Consider the following 12,978-nt stretch of genomic DNA (forward strand, 5'->3'; position numbering starts at 1 on the left):
TGTTTTCCCAGCATGCCTCAGCTCCCCCACCGGTGTAGTACAAGAGGCCGTCAGCGTGTATGTAGGCACAGCGATGAGTACGCTACTGTTGTCTGTCTTATCCTTCCAACATTTATGAAATTCAGATCAACTGATGTGACACAAAAGTTTCACTATCAACAGAAATGAGATTTTAACACTTTCAGAAGCAAAGTAGATGCAAATATAGCAGCTACACACTTTCTAATGCTGAGTCTCCCCTTCCATAAACGTTTCCTGGGATTTTTATATGTACATTTGATTGCATAGAAAATTACCACACCTTAAAACCTTAAATATTAGCATTAATAGAGGGGATGCTTTTCTTACTGTTGGTTTTGATTGACAAAAAATGAACATAAGAATTAACATGAAACGATCCTATGGCCACCACGTAGCTGAATTACAGTGCAATCCAGTGACTCGAATAGAAATGTATAGATGCAAATCCACATATGGATGTAGTCATGCATAAAAAGAAGGCGAGAGAGAGTTGCTGGCAAAATTTCACACCTGTATCGCTGAGCGTGTTCGTGTGGACAACAACTAAGCAAGACTGATTACCGGTCTGATTACTCTATGCAAATTACTCTAATGTCCATGCCAAAAATACATTTTAGGGAATCAGCACGTTTCAATCCGGCTCTCATTAAGAAGTCCAATGAGGAAGAGAGGGGGGAAAACACGTGTAGAAACTGAGCACAGAATTTCTGTGCATTGATCTCCAAACCCCTGGAGCCTCAGTGGTGCCCTAGCCTGATTCCTCCTCGGGTCGGTCCTCTGGGCGCCCGTGTCCGCTGGATGAACCTCTCACCGCTGGTCTTACTGTCCTGCGTGTTTCCTCGTGGGTGTTTGAGCAGCAGCGCTTTGTGTCGGATAGCATCTTCTTCTTCTTTTTGAAGGGAAATAAAAGTTCAGCACTATGGATGAAAGCGAACCACTTCTGTCTTTTACGTGAACGTGCTCTTCAGTAAAATTAGCAACGCACTGTGCAATAACTGAACCTTGAAAGTTTTTCACCTTCAAAACCTGAAAACGTCCTCAAGACAGACGACCGCAAAATAAATTAGGCAGCATGCACTATAGTGTCTGTTTAATTATAGTCCATACTGCATATATTAGAACACTAGTCCTATATATTAGAAACAAACACTTTTTCTTTTCTTGTTTGGCAACTGAGCCCCTTTTGTCCTGAGATTTTAAATAATGGTCTAACTTTTCAATAAATATAATTAAATCGATTTTTTTTTTTTTTTTTTTTTTTTACAATATGAGTGTTTGTCTGTGCAAAATATTATTTTTCATCTTAAACCCACCAGATTGTAGGCCTTGTTTGGCTCAGGTTTGGTAGCAGATCTCTAATTCGAGAGACACAGATGGAGGTTTGATTACTTTCAGTTTTTGTGTCAAAAAAGATTCCAGTTGGAGGTCAGAGATTGGAGTTTGTTCTTCATGTATGGTCTGTTTTTCTTTCAAACTTCACTCTCCCTGAGTCACGCAGCGCTGAGACACGGCAGCAAGGCCTCATGGGCCGCCAGCCAGAGCTGCACGCACATTCAGACGTGCCGTTTCTGCACGGAAACCACCGAGTGCAGTCACTCCATCCCCATCTTGGTCTTGCCACCCGACCTCTCTTTTTCTAAGCTATGCCCTGACAATGGAGGAACTGTTACTGTTTTCAGCATCAAATATAGATGGTCTGCCCGTGCATGTTGTGTTGCACGTGAAGCGTGTTTGTATCCGTGTGCATGAGCGTGTGAGCCTGTGGAAGTGGAGCGGCTCGTTTCATTAGCCGCGATGTTTCATTCATGAGAGAGCTTTTCACTCAGGCTCCACACCGCAAGACTCAGAGTCACGAAACGAGCCGCACATGCAAACGGGCATGAAATCAGATGCACAATACTTCGATCCATTACAACTTTCTATTTCTGACATCTGCTGATGTTGTTGAGATGGAGCACAATCTATCTTTTTCTTTGAGTGCTAATGGACCATATGATGACGAAGAGCATTTATCCATTGTGTTATTATTGCTGTAAACTATTTTGTATATTTTAAAAGACCAAAAAGCATTAGATGCTCATTAACTCATATAGACAGATATTCATGTTATATAGACCATGTGAACAGCATTCTTATTCTATTTTAGAAACAGAAAAAAAGCTAAATATAGCCTATAACATTTATTTAAATGAATTTGTGATCTTCTACTGTAAATTAGAACATGAATTAGCAATTCATTTGAGGTTTTTTTAATTAATAAATAACATATCACGTAAATTTTATTAAAATATTTCTAACCCATACACATACTCATAATTTTAATTTTTTAAATAAAATAATTAACTTTTTACAATTTCCAACACCACTGACACCAGATAGAAAAAAGCATGCTAGTTCAGAATTGAGTTGTCTTTCGCATCTTCTCGAACTCAAACGGTTTAAAAACGCTTGAATGTTTAAACTGACAGGACCTAAAAAACATTCCAATGGTAAAACGTTCACGCTGATGGTTAAAGGAACACTCCACTTTTTTTTGGAAATAGGCTCATTTTCCAACTCCTCTAGAGTTAAACAGTTTTACCGTTTTCGAATCCATTCAGCCGATCTCCGGGTCTGGCAGTAGCACTTTTAGCATAGCTTAGCATATATCATTGAATCTGATTAGACCGTTAGCATCTCTCTCAAACAAATTACCAAAGAGTTTCTATATTTTTCCTATTTAAAACTTGACTCTTCTGTAGTTACATCATGTACTAAGAAAAATTAAAAGTTGCGATTTTCTAGGCTAATATGGACTATACTTTCATTCCTGCATAATAATAAAGGAACTGCTGCCGTACCAGCCGGTGCAATGATATTACGCAGCGCCTGAAAATAGTCCCCAGCTAGGAAACTTCCAAAGTGACCGTCACGGCACTAAGTTTGTAATATCATTGCGCTGCTTGTACGGCAGCAGTTCCTTGATTATTACGCAGGAATGAGAGTATAGTTCCTAGTCATATTGGCCTAGAAAATCTCAACTTTTCATTTTCCGTCGGTCTTAGTAGCCTACACGATGTAACCACAGAAGAAGAGTCAAGTTTTAAATAGGAAAAATATCGCTAAAAGCGCTACCGCCAGACCCGGAGATCGGCTGAATGGATTCAAAAACGATAAAACTCAACTGTTTAACTAAAGAGGAGTTGGAAAATGATTTCCATATTCCTATTTCCAAAAAAAGTGGAGTATTCCTTTAAACTTTGCAATTAATCTGTGAATCACGTGCCTAGTCCATACGGATCAACTACGGTCCCTACTCGACATCCGTACATCGCGATATTGATGCTAAAACAATATACTTGCAGCTCTTCCTTAAAACCTGTCTTGCGTCAAATTATCTTTTAAACCCTGTACAAAATACTGTAGTAGTGGTATATTTGAGCATTGACCTGGCAACCCAGGTTTGATGGAGAATTTGGATGAATTCGTCACTAACTCAAATGTCAACTTTCTACCGACAAACTAAAGATGTTGTTTGTCAGTTGCATCATTCAAGCCAAGCTGAGAGTTAAAATGATGAGAAAGTCAACAAGAGAGAAAAGAAGAAACAATTTGAGCAGTGCCCCGTCTGCGCAGTACGGCTAAATTGAAGAGGCTACGTGAATGCACCTTTTGATTTGATTGCTTATGTAGATAGAGAGGGCAGAACGTTCCCTCTGAGCCTGTTCGCACAAGAGGAGAGACAGATTTGAGGCAGGAGTAAATCCTGTCTGTGTCTACGGCGCTCAGAGGAAGATGGAAATGCATTACTCATGCGGCACCTTATCAGCTAAAAGAGTTTGGCTATTGGTGTGCAATTAGACGTGCTAATCCTTTACTTAAGAGAAGCTAGTGAAACAGCCGCCATGTTGGGTGGGCTCTGAGAGTCGCAACTTTTCCTGGGTGTTTTAAAGGGGGGCGATTATGCGATTTTTTTTTATTTTTTTTAGTTGCTTAAACGCTTTGTTTAGTTCCTGTCTCTATGAAGCCCCTCCTTCTGAAAAACGCAGTGTATTCTGATTGGTTCAACTGCTTTGAAGATGTTTGGGAAATGTCACACGCCTTACCATAACTTTACCATATTCTGTATTCTGACTTGGAAATACCTCACACATAGTTAGTTAATTCTTGTGTTGCACATACTTTTTCGTGTTGTTTTTAATATTATTTTTTAAGCTAAATTACAGTATGTGGCTTTGTGGTTGAAGAAATGACAACACTAGTGTCTGTTAAATGAACAATGTAAAATGGTATGCAAAATCTTTCTACTCCGTATGTATGATAATTAATAAGTCTGATGGCAAAGTAATGTAAGGAAATAAACAAGTATATTATTTAATCGGAAGTAATAATCGTAATATGATTATAAACTGAGCAGTTAGTTTGAGCCTACAAAGTCGAAGGCAGAACTGTGTTTAGGTGCGAGACACTTGCATGACAAAGCGTGCCATAAAGAAAGACACCCTGACTGGGGTCGACTGCTGAGAACAACAGATGTCACTGCTGGAGACGTCCTTGAAATGACACTGGGACTATAAAATTAATTTGCTCAGATTTGCCCTATTCAGGGGTGATCCAATTAGTAACACAAAATTATTTAAAATGCAATTTACTGAACTTTGCCCTCTTGCACTTTGACCCTGCATATCCATTAGGTACAATGAATTTATGCTGTCATTAGCCACACATAATTTAAGCTTATATTATTTTTAAAATGAAATATTAAGTTATCTGCCACTGTTCAAAACAGTATATAGCCTAATTGGTTTAAATGTAAAGGCCACAAATTGTCAACTTTTGGGATCTAATCAAACTACCTGTGCATTTAAAGTCAGCATTCGCAAACCATTTCACTTCTATAATGTGTCATTTCAGAGGGAAACAGGATATTAAGTAGGTGTTGCTAATATTATTTTTCTGGATGTATTTTTTATTTTTTTTGTATATATAAGCTAAATATATGTTAAACAGCATGGCTGTGGGAGATATATTTTCAAATTTAAAATATATTGCATTTAAACCTTCCAATGCCAGAATACATAAAAAAATTTTTTACTTCAAAGTGCAAGAAAATATATTTCCAATCTTTATTTCCGGTTATTTCACCCACAATTTACTCACTCTGAAGCCATCCTATGGGTATATGACTTACTCCTTTAAGCGAAACACAGTCGAAGCCCAAAAAGTGTATCCATCCATCATAAAAGTAATCCATATACGGCTCCAGGGGTTAATAAAGATCTTCTGAAGTGAAGCGATGCATTTTTGTGAGAAAAATATCCATATTTATTACTTTATAAACTATAATCCCTGGCTTCCGGTAACAGCCGTATGCGAGTCTAGTTCCGGGGGAAGAGTCTTTAAAATACATTTGAATGAGTGAATGCAAAATGTATTTAAAAAATATTTTGGACAATAAAAATATTTACATTTCAAATATACAAATAGCTAAAAAATAGAGTAGGCCTACCGGTAAATATAAGTTAACAGCATGGCTTTAGAAAAATATATGTTTCAAATATATTTCATTTAAACCTTCAAATGTCAAAATATACTTAATTTATTTTGCATACAATTGCAAAATGTATGATTTCCAATCATAGAATATATTTTGTGTGAATGCAAAACAATCATAAATCTTTTCATCGAAAACTTTCCATATAATAATCCTATTACCCCGTTTCCTTTCTTCTTTCCACTGTCCTATGAAAACACGTCTCAATGAGACCCAAAATAACACATTTGACGTGCTTTTTATTGTCATAAGTATACATGGGCTGGTTAATCATTTGGTTTATTGGAGTGTTACCTGCACAACCTGCCATCCTCGGTGCCCTTGCTAGGTTGCCATTGCTTTGGCATTCGCTGTGCTTGGCAAAAGTCTGGAGCTCCTCCGTACGGCTGGCAGGCGGGCGGCCCCTGGGAGTCAGGATTGTGTGATAACACTTTGAAATGATAGTTTAGCCCAGGAGAGCACTTGACACGCAATATCTTCCCCTCTCCAATCGACAGGCAAAGCAAGCTCAGAGCGGGGTAAACATGGGCTCAGGGCGTAGACACACTGCGAGGTCCCGAGGAAAGAGCGCTCATCTCACGCATCCGGTCCGCCGCACAATTACCACTCTGTCCATCACGGGTCTCATCACCGGAGGCTTTTCTCACCCGCCGCAGACGCATTCATTCTCCTCTTGGCCTGTCTGTGTGTTCAGCCTCGACAACTGCAAATAGACAACAGGTAATGTATTGACAGTCTAATAAAGAGTGTTGGCACTGGATATAAATCACGCAGTGCTGCATGTTTATTTGCGGGGGCGACTCTCACCTCTTTGTCATATTAATAGTTATCCAGATGAGACGAAGAAAGGTGTCAAGGGAAGGACGAAAGGTGTTCCTGCACAGAGAAAACAACCAATTGTGAGTTTACACTGTTTTTTTTCTGTATCTCAAGTACTGCTTGACAAGACGAACTGTCGCTCTTACTAGACACAGACTGATAGGCCCGGAACATACTCAACTGATGGGTCACAAGCGGTTTTCTTTTCTGAAAAGGTCGTAGACAGCTGGGAAAAACAATGCTTAAGTGCTAAAAATAAAGCACAGGCATAGGAATGCAAGCAAAAGCTTGACCATCCATTCATGTATGAAAGTGCTGCCTAATTGACCGTTCGCAAAGACCCGCCCCCCTTAGTTACTGTCGCTATGTCCGACAAGCTACGCCACTCTCACGCAACACCATGTTCTCACGCAGTGAAAAATACATGGCGGAGCAGAGAGGACACTGACAACACGCTGACAGACAAGACAGACCAGGTTACTTTTGATATTAAACATATTAAACAAAGTCTCAACTTTCAAATTTGGTCATTTAAAAAAATGTTTTTTTAACAATAAATACCGTTTTGTGGCTCTTTAATGTGTCTGACAGATCGCTGTAGAGCCTCAGTTAAAGCTGCTCTTGAACCGATCATATCTTCCTTCTAGTTCATTTATAGCATCAAATAAACATGAACATAAGAAGGAATGTTGTTTTAACCGCGGAAAGACGTCAGTACACTCCGCCTCTCAAGTTCAAATCCTCCCATGTTAATCTACTCTCCTGACTGCTTTGTCGGACAAAATGGCAGATGGCGAAGTATGATTGGTCAGATCACCTGTCAATCAAGCTCCCTGCGAAGGGTCAATTGGCATACTAAACAATTAATTGCTTGTATTTATGTTACTTTTAGGGACAGGTAATAAACATCAAGTGCATCAAGAGTGGTGTTTTTAGAAAATATACAGAGACATCTTGCAAATACTTCAAACTAAATTCCTGAATATGTTTCAAACATTCGATGCCGCAAACCTTTTCATATCCAGCAATCTAGTTCAAAATCAGTCCAGCAGTGATACTAAACATCTCTGTTTCCTTTGGCAAACAAATACAGGCTGTTAGGCAGTAGACAGAACAGGAAAAAAAAACTGATTTCGTGTTAGTTAAAAACACTATACATACTTATAGTAGAAAAACATAATTTATTGAATATGCATGATTTCGAGTGCTGGTCCAGACTTATGTTGTGCAGTACTCTTGAAACGTTTAGTGTGGATTTTCCCCAATGTTTTATTCGAGAAGGGTCTGTCTGAGACTTCAGTCGACCTTCACAGCACGGAAACAACCACAGCAGCGGTGAGCGCGGACTGGAAGTGTTTGACAGCTTACATTTAAGGAGATCACAGCAACCTTGGCTGTGTGCAATCATCACACCAAGGACTTTACCGTTCCAGAATTTCAAACTATACAAAACCACCCAAAAAGAGCACCCAGAATATGATTTAAAATGGACGATTCAATGCACTAGAATTGAATATATTAACTGAATTAGAATCCCATTGAAATGAAGGGGAATGATAAAATATACCTATCGTTAGATAAAATTTCCATTGAAAGAGGGACTCGTCTAGACCAGAATATCACAGATATTTTAGTGTTTCTCTGTATTAAATTACTTTCTCCTTTTTTAACAGTTCTGAAGTTTCAAACCAAATGTAGTACCTACTAGAGTGCGGATCGGGCCGACTTTTTTAGTCCGAGCCCGGCCCGCGTCCGACAGAGCAGTAAACGAACCCGACCCGAGCCCGACAGGCACAAAGATATTTATGTTCGAGCCCGACCCGAGCCCGACAGTTAAAATCCAATTTTTTTCTCATACTAATGACAATTGTACGTTAGTTTGTGTGGAAAGCCCGCTTTTATTAAGCAACTGTAGGAAGGCACTCGGAAATGTCAACAGGACAAGCGCATCAGCGCGCGGAGCAACAAGCGCTCTTAACACCTGGCGCGCGCACATTATGCACGCGTTTCGTTGTCACGGCTACATAAACAAATGTCCGCACACAGGAAGACGGATGTTATGGTAATATTTTACATGTATTTTAATCACAAAAACGAACATTTGCATCAAGTGAAAGCATCAGGCACATCGGCTACCTACATAAGCTGTTTTAAATTTAAAATGTTCAATGCCTTATCGCGCTGATGTGACCGAGCCCGACCCGAACCCGAACATTATTTCTAAATATCTGTCCGAACCCGGCCCGGCCCGTCGGGCTCGGGTCGGGTATCCATCCTCTAGTACCTACTATACAGTATGTGGTTTTGGGGCGGGGCTATCTGTTTGCTGACCAATAGCAGACGGGGAAACCTATTTGAAAACCGAGATTATTTTTACATTACAGAAATTATATTTCTTTTAGAAAAGTTCAGCTAAGAAACCCATTATTTTGAAAAGTCCAGCCAATGTTGACACATCCGACAGCTTATTAGCACCGTAACAATGATTTGGAGTATATCTGAGGCGGATTTGCCGTAATTACATTGTCTCTTTTTCTCTCCCTTCTGCTGCACTCTTTCATTTGAGTGAAAGATACACATTTTCACTTGTTCCTCTTCAGCCCATAAATATGTTATTAATGAGAGAATAATTTATGGCATGTCATGATAGCAATAAATGACAGAATATTTGCCAGAATTACTTACTGCCAGGAATGCTAGCGGCCAGATGGCTGGTATTTCTAAATATGAAAAAAGAAATTAAATAAACAAAAACGGAGATGAAACACCAAGACATACTACAAGGACACTAAACCTGTTTTCTAATCAATAAGTATTTTTAGCCGTGTTTTACATTATTTTGTTTGTCAATCAAAAACATTTAGTGGTAATGGTGTCACATGCTAACCTGTGATAACATTTACTCTCACTTCTCAATAATTAGCAGAGTTCTTGATATCTGTTTCTCTTGAGGATTGCAGTTTGAAATCACAGTGTGATCTCATTGGTATTTGTATGAAAAATGTACCAAGGCAATGAAATGTAATAATAATATTACACATATTTTAAATGTAAATGAATGAAATTGCACCTGAGGTTTGAATGGAAAGATTCCAGTTAAGTACAATTTTCAGAGGATTCATAATTATACATATCTAAAGTTGTACGTACTGCAAAAAAGGTTTATGTTTCAGATGCTGTCAAAACATTGATTTTCATTATCTATCCAAATGTATAAAAATGCATGTGTATACTTAACAGTTTTTTAAAGCTTATTTTATGTGGTTATGTTTGAATGCATAATGCATATGGACAAAAACATATGTATATATCGAAATATTTTTCATTTACTGTTTGAATTAAGTTTGTGTGATTTAGTGTTGTTATTAACTAAAACTAAAAAACAATCAAACATAATTTTTTGGTAATTGAAGTAAATTATATATATATATAGGCCTATATATATATATATATATATATATATATATATATATATATATATTAGATGAAAAACTTAAACTTAAATACTAAATCTAAACTGAAATTAAAATAAATTTAAGCTAAATAACATATAAAAAAAATGACTAAGACGAAAATTAAATTGAAAATATAAAAATAAACGCGAAATCAAAATAGTAATAAATACTAAAATAGTACATAAATAATGCTAAAGTAACACTGGTGTGACACACACACACACACACACACACACACACACACACACACACACACACACACACAGACTTATTTTTTTAATACTATAATCACAACACTAACTAAGGCAACACACATTTTTAGCAACATAATTTTTTTTTATAATCTGGAATATAATTAAACATGATAATTTCTAGAAGGCCACAAACAGCATTTCCCGTAACTATAAGCCAGCTGTCCTAAGAACATGCTAAACTTCCCAGCACTCAAGTTCAGTCCATTTGCGTGTGACACGTGCCTGGTCTTACCCGTGCGCACTGGGCTATGTAATGAGAGGCGTCTGACTGTCTCCCAGAGTGCCGTGTTCCAGTGGGAGGGCAGACGCTGTTACACCTGAGATCAGCTGTTAAACCCCTTCAGCTGTAGACGTTCCTGGCGTTTCGACGCCTCCTCTGACTGGAGTGAACTCCTGATTGAGCTGTGCTTGTGTGCGCCGTCATTATCGTTAAGTAAACGGCTGTCTCCCTGCCTAATGAAGACTGAGATCATTCAAGCAGGACATTATGAATAAGGTAATCAAAACTGAAGCGTCACTCTCTTTAAAATCATTTAACGAATAGGTCACATTTATTTATGGATATGAATATGGCAAATTAACAAGTGTGTTAAATTTGTCTCATAATTGTCCTTTTATTATCTCTGTTGATAGTTTCTTATACCCTAAATTACTTAAAGTTCGTTGATTAATAATTGTTGAAAACATTTACTTCCTCCTTTTAGACTCTCTTAAATTATCTAATATTGTTTTCTGATTTTAGTTATGTATTTCACGTGGATAATACAGAGCCATCCATCCATCCATCCATCCATCCATCCATCCATCCATCCATCCATCCATCCATCCATCCATCCATCCATCCATCCATCCATCCATCCATCCATATATTGACATTATATTACATTTTAAGGGTTTGTGTTAGGTGTGATTTGTTATACTATTGCTGCATCCGAAATCGCATACTTCCCTACTATATAGTAGTTCGAAAAACAGTATGTGACAAAAGTAGTATGTCCGAATTCGCAGTACCGTACTCATAAAAGAGTAGGCAAAAATTACCCGGATGACCTGCTTATTCCAGTGAGATTCTGAGTTGTGCTTAATAGACACTTTACTGTCCCATGAGGCCACGGGAGAGGATTTGTGAATGGCGGTGACGCGACATAACTGACGCTGGTAGTTCACGTTGATAAGGGAGGCCAACATGGCGAATATAGTACATCCTGATTATATCCATGCTACACACAGTCATAATATATAGAATGCACTTTTTTAGCGGTCATGGAGTAATTACTTATTCAAAATAAGTACCTACTCAAGAGAATATGTGAGTATGCGAGAGGATATATATAAGCTGAATAAGTCAAGTAGCTGCGAATGCATTATGAATGTAGGCTAGTTTAAGCTTGCATGTATTTCCAATCACATACTCAATGATTTTGAAAATAATAAATAAATAAATTAAGTTTAAATGGTGGTCTCAGAGCTTTGCATTCAACAAATGGCTTTTCCCAGGTGTTGGTCGATAAAAGAACATGCTCATAAAAACATATTTTCAAAGCCATGCTAATGGTTTGGACCCTAGAGGCGCTTTGCTGTGTAGTTCTCTCAATGTCATAATAAAAGAAGCTCAAGCTCCCTGCTTGGTTTGAGTCCGAGTCAGAGGTCAAGTGTTTGAAGTGAAAAGCCGTGTGAAAATCTCTATTGTATGGAGAAGGGCAAGGCGGACTGACACTCTTTAACAGTTAGCAGAGCTGGTTCAAGGTCTCTCCTTGACATCGAGAATCGAACAGCCTGTTTTTCTGAAACGAAGAGAAGAACGATACTGCTCGACTTTTTCTCGGTCTTTAAGACATGGTAGGTTGTTCTTACAAAAGGAAAGAGAATTTTAAAGCCTTAAAATGAATTTTAAAACATTAAAATGATAGTTATGACATAGATGAGAAATTTTTGTTTAGTTTTGTTTGTTGTAATTTTGTAGCCTAAAACTTATAACCTAAAAAATATAAGGTTCTGTCCATCCATCCATCCATCCATCCATCCTTAACATGTAGCAAAAAAAAAACATTGTTTATTTATTAAAGGATAGCCTCTTGAGATGCAACATCTCATTTTCAAGAGGGTCCTATAAACACAAATACAGAATACAAAAGACAAATCATAAGCAAAAATAATAATTAACAACATTACAGATACACCTACAAATTCATTCATACACAACTCATTCATACACAAATTCTCTCACCAACTCACACCGACCCATCAACTAACATAAAGTTTATATATATATATATATTATACATACAGGTGAAACTCCACAAAAAATTAGAATATCGAGCAAAAGTTCATTTATTTAAAAGGTGTTTATTTATTTACTTAAAAGGTGAAACTAATATATTATATAGACTCATTACATGCAAAGTGAGATATTTCAAGCCTATTTTTGTTATAATTTTGATGATTACGGCTTACAGCTTTTGAAAACCCCAAATTCAAAATTATAATATTGTGAAAAGGTTTTCATAAGCTGTAAGCCATAATCATCAAAATTATAACAAATAAAGGCTTGAAATATCTCACTTTGCATGTAATGAGTCTATATAATATATGAGTTTCACCTTTTAAGTCGAATTACTGAAATAAATGAACTTTTGCACCATATTCAAATTTTTAGAGTTTCACCTGTATATATATATTAGTTGATTCAGATGATTAGGTTAATAGCTCGTGTAGAGAACCTTTTCATGATATGCTAATTTTTTGAGATAATTTTTTTTGGTTTCAGCTGTGTGCCAAAATCATCAGTATTAAAACAATAAAAGACCTGAAATATTTCAGTTGGTGTGCAATGAATCTAACATATATGAAAGTTTAATTTTTATCATTACATTATGGACAATAATGAACTTTATCA

At 37.3% G+C, this 12,978-nt stretch overlaps 1 long non-coding RNA gene across 1 annotated transcript; it reads left to right on the top strand.

The window, feature by feature from the left end:
• Positions 1–9: 9 nt before the first annotated feature.
• LOC306990785 lies at positions 10–10,572 on the top strand. The gene is made up of 4 exons (XR_013795933.1): positions 10–77; positions 6,052–6,274; positions 6,381–6,453; positions 10,362–10,572. It is a non-coding gene; the product is annotated as an uncharacterized lncRNA (long non-coding RNA).
• Positions 10,573–12,978: the final 2,406 nt, after the last annotated feature.

The sequence above is a fragment of the Phoxinus phoxinus genome (genome assembly GCF_949152265.1).
Source record: "Phoxinus phoxinus genome assembly, chromosome: 22".
In the NCBI taxonomy this organism is placed as follows: Eukaryota; Metazoa; Chordata; class Actinopteri; order Cypriniformes; family Leuciscidae; genus Phoxinus; species Phoxinus phoxinus.